Source organism: Penaeus chinensis, chromosome 37 (assembly GCF_019202785.1).
Source record: "Penaeus chinensis breed Huanghai No. 1 chromosome 37, ASM1920278v2, whole genome shotgun sequence".
In the NCBI taxonomy this organism is placed as follows: domain Eukaryota; kingdom Metazoa; phylum Arthropoda; class Malacostraca; order Decapoda; family Penaeidae; genus Penaeus; species Penaeus chinensis.
The window spans coordinates 14,683,674-14,688,673 of NC_061855.1; the positions used below are offsets into that span (position 1 = coordinate 14,683,674).

A 5,000-nucleotide genomic window follows, 5' to 3' on the forward strand; every position below is an offset into this window, starting at 1 on the left:
AACTCTTGCTAGAGTCTTATACAAAGATAAATGGATATACATGAAAATCTGTTTACTCTCTTTTAAAGAAACCAGCCCATTTACCCTGGGAATATGTTAACACACACACACACACACACACACACACACACACACACACACACACACACACACACACACACACACACACACACACACACACACACGACCCCCCCCCCCCCACCTTCTTTAACAACGCTGCCATTTCGTAATAGTCACTTATTCATCATATCAATTAATTTTAGTGTTATGGAATCCAACTACCAGATTTATAGATGTTGTATATGATCTTTTTGCGATGACTGATGTATTTCGTATGTTTCATCAATAATCATAGTAGTATTTGGTTTTCTGCTGTAATCATATATATTTATGGGTTAATGTCCAATAACTCTCATGAGTATTACATATCACGTATCGTTCTACTGAGTATGTATGACTATAACCAAATTTAATTAGTTTTACTGTTAGTGTTTTTAAAGATCTTAAACATTTCCCTCGCATTTAATATCTCCATAGCAATGAAACTTGTCACTTCCTAAATATCGGTTCCTCCGGCTCTGAGCTTCGTTATTTTGATTATCATTTCAATATTTAGTTTCTGTTATTGACTCTAACTATTTATAGCAACTGATCGTAGTGTTATAAAGTTATTTTGTAATCAAGTCCGATGTTTTTTAGTTTCGCTTATTCTAGCTGTTAACTTTTATCTTTATTCTTTACGATTTACTCTCTTGTTTAATCGCAAATGATCTTAGTTTTATAGTGTTCATTTGCATTCAACTCAAATGCGTTTCAGTGGTGGTTATTTGAGTTTTTGTTCTTTTTAGAAATTTATATACTTTTCCTCGCAATTATTACCACTAATAGCGATTTTGTTATATTGCCGATTATAATTTTCTACCTTATTTTTTTAAGTATTTTTATCACCAGTGTTATCAGTGCCATTATTGTTGATAACCTATTCATTGGTAATGTTATAACCATAATCATTATCATTATTACTGTTACTGCCATCATCATTGTTATCTTGATGATCATTAGCATAATTCTTTCCATTCTTTTTGCCGTAACGATCAATATCATTGTTACGGAAGACGGCTTGTATCGCGCCTACAGAAAGGAGCGCCGTTTACCGTTATCATTATATTTGTCGTTAGTCTTTAAAAACGCCAAATTTCATTCATTATAAAACACAACAACACTTCCCTATTTGTGAATTTTCTATGTTGTTTGAAATCGTCACTGTTATATTGAACATATTAATTTATTCATTTATTTTTTAACAATAGTTTCCGTAAATATTACAAAGCTTTTTAAATACTGCTGGACGTATATTTAGAAAGATATATGCGGAATTTAAATATTAATATTCTTTTTGCTACTGATATAAACACATTTCGTTGCAAGTTCTGTTATGAAAAATCTATATGTTATGACTTTGTAACAACTATTTTGTTGCTAAGAAATTTTGAATCACATTCTTCACTTATGAGTCTATTCATTTAACCATTAAGTTTGTTTGCTTAAGTTTCACCATTTTCGTAACAAGTAATCTCTTTGTTATGGAAGTCGACATGAATCGCGCCTACGGAAAAGAGCGCCGTTAATCGTAATTACTATATTTTTATTAATGAATGTCACATTTCATTCATCATAAGAAAAAGAAAATTTGAAATAAAAATAAATGCTTTATCCACTTAAAATTCTTTATTCTTAATACTTCAATTCTAAGTTTGTATTTCTTATGATTATTCTCAGTATTGTTGTTTTTATTCTCGTCGTGTTAAAGGGGCTTCCTTTATTATGGAACAACCCACACCTGGTCCTAATTGTTTCGTTCTCTATAACTGCTTTTATGTTCATCTATTTGTTTTCTCAGTGTCGCCATGTGAACCATTTAAACAAAAATCCTAATTAGTAATATTTGTATTTGTATTATAATGATAATCAGCATTTCGTATTTTTCAACATTTTCGTCACAATTAAAGTCTTTGTTATATAACACGACTTCTGACGCGCCTACAGAAAATCATTATCATTGATTTTATTTTTGTCACAAACCATTCGTTATCGATTAAGTGAATAAATAGATTCTTTTCCATTTAAAACCATGACGGAATACTGAATTTGTATATCTTGTCTTTCTCAATATTATTGTTACTTTCTGTTCTTATTAACAATATGAAAATCTATATATTTGGTTTTTGTAACAATATTTTTGTTAAGAATATATTAGAATATGTATGTTATGTCTTTGCAACAATTATTTTGTTGCTAAGAGATTTTGAATCCCATCGACCTCTTCACTTATGGGTTTCAATAAGCATTGAGTTTTTTTTTATTTAACTTTTCCTTTTTCGTAGCAATTAATATCCTTGTTATGGAACACGACTTGTATCGCGCCCACAGAAAGGAGCGCCGTTAATCGTAATCATTAATCTTTTTATTGATGAATATCAAACTTTATTCATTATTAATTAAAAAATATATATATATATTTTAGGAGCAATTTCCCATTTATAAAGTCATGTCAGGCTTTACTCGTATTCTGATTCTTTTCGTTGTCCTTAACGGGCCTCGTTTTAACCCCTTCAAGTGATTTCCATTTACCTATAAACACATGTGCAAATTATATATCTAAGTCCTCGTAGCTCCTTTAACTCCGTTTAATGGCGTTAGCACAATGTTTCATTAATTTTATTTTCGGTGTGACCAATTCTCTCCTGGTTGTACTCTTCGCAATGTTTAATCATAGGACATTCGTTACCATTACATCATCAGTTCTGAGGATAATTCACCCTGCGCTTTTCAATTCTCGTTTCCCTTCGTCGTAAGAACTGAATTTCTTATGAATCCCGACCTACTTCTCCCTTTTTTAGGAGCGTCGTTATTCCTGTTTTTTTTTTTTTTGTTTTTTTTTCTATTGGTCGGTCCCGTTTATTGAATTCCTACGCCCCATCATTATCTCTTGTCAGTGTCTTTTAGAAATGATTAATGCGTCTGTATTCATAGGCGACAAAATTTCTTTCCATCATCCTCATGACAATTATATTCATTGTGAAATCCAAATATCCTTGAAATATTATAGAATATATATATTTTGTTCTGTTAAATGTATCAGAATTACTGTAAGTTGATTCAACTATCTTATAAATTAGGCTGCCATCATAACAATGAACTTCATTGTTATGAAAAAAGACTATGATGAGACAACAGTTTCGAAATCCAGATGGGTTATGTTTGTAATGCGTTTCCTGCAGTCGAAAAAAATACCATCATCACCACCTTCATCATCACCATCACCATCACCATCATCACCATCATCATCATCACCATCACCACCATCATCGTCATCGTCATCAACATCATCATCATCAACAACAACTTATTTGTGTATAATTAAAGCACCAAACGTTTCACACTGTTCTAAGATTATCATTTCCATAATAACGTTTAGATATAAGTTCATCAAACCTCTGTGTATAATTGATATGAAATGTTTTCCAACACTTAAAAAATTGGTATGATGTATGATTTATGTAAGAAAATGTAAAACGTATATATTTTAGGATTTTTGTTTCTCACTATATATGGAATAATGTGATATATTATCACATATCACGATTTTGCTTCTTATTAAATCTTATTCTGTAAAAACGAAACAGCTCATTATAGCCATCAACAATAGGAAGGAATAACTGAATACAAATTGTCATATTAAAATTAAGTTGTCGTCTTTATAATCTAGTGATTGGTCACAATTACTGTTATATTTCTTCATGTAAGAAATAATCTTATTTTTCTTATTTCAAAGTATATTTCATACATTTTTATAGCTCGATTTTACAACTGAATGTTAAAACATATTCATAGTTTAGATCTTATTCATCACTTGCGATCTTGATATAAAAACGTTTATGTTTAATGTACATCATTTATCATTGTTATTAATATAACCCTGTTGATGTAACATATTTTTAAACACCTCTGTATGGTTAAAAAAATGCAATCACGCACTATTGTATTTATTAAGATTTTTTAACGATTTTTGTATCATGAATAGAGGACACACGTGTCACTCGCTTCCATGTGCTTTCTTTAATATTATATAATTTAAATCTCAATATAAAGTTTGGAAATGTAGATGCCATGCCTCAAGTGTGACCTCAGTGTTTAAATGTGACTGTTTCAAAGATGAATGCCAAACTTAAGTGTAACTTCAGTCTCTAAGTAAGACTTCAGTCTACAAGGGTGATATCAGAGGGCACAGAGTGAGACTTCAGTCTACAGGCCTTCAGGAGAGACTTCAGTTGCATGTAGTAGGTGAGTATTGCATATGTGTGGAATGTGATTGAATGAGCTCCCTCATACCACTGCGCTATGAGATTGCCTGATGCCATGCATTGTACTTTACTGTAAAGCAGACAGTTAAGGTGATTCAAATGGAGTAAAATGAGTAGATGCTTGTTTGGAACTTTTGTAGTTACAAAATGTCTTGTATGCCATAGAGCATGCTGTCCTTCAGATCATCTTTTTTCTCTCATTGCATTCTATATTGCTTATCCTGTAATCGTTTTATTTCTCTCAGAATTCCAGAAGCCATCTAGCAATACCACACTCCAAGCATGAGGCACAAACTCAAAGGGCGTCCACCAGCAGGAGAGAACACTGGGCTTTGGACATCACGTGGGCTCGTGAGGGTCATTAAGCTGAGACGGACATTCAGCCTGAGGCATCCGTCAGTGCGCCATTTCAAGCCTAGGACATCCATATGGGAGTCAGTTTCTGCCTGAGACATCCATTCGGACACCTGATCAGTCTGAGATCTGAAACGTCCTGCCTCATTTCAGGCTGAGTCCTGCTCGGAAACTCACTTCATAGTCTTTCACAAGTCTAGACACTTCAGTCACGGTGGTTTCTTGCCCAGCACTCCAAGGTCACCCTCAAAGAAGCAGGTCACCCCAGAGCAAAACGTGGAG

General features: G+C 32.8%; 1 long non-coding RNA gene across 1 annotated transcript in view; it reads left to right on the forward strand.

Annotated features, from left to right (window-relative positions):
• The window catches only part of LOC125045737, a 5,913-nt gene that overhangs the window by 495 nt on the left and 418 nt on the right, over positions 1 to 5,000 (forward strand). Inside the window, exons 1-2 of the long non-coding RNA XR_007116580.1 lie at positions 1 to 4,344; positions 4,610 to 5,000. The exon at positions 1 to 4,344 is cut by the window's left edge and continues 495 nt beyond it; the exon at positions 4,610 to 5,000 is cut by the window's right edge and continues 418 nt beyond it. This is a non-coding gene — a long non-coding RNA (uncharacterized LOC125045737). The remainder of the gene's footprint in view (positions 4,345 to 4,609) is intronic.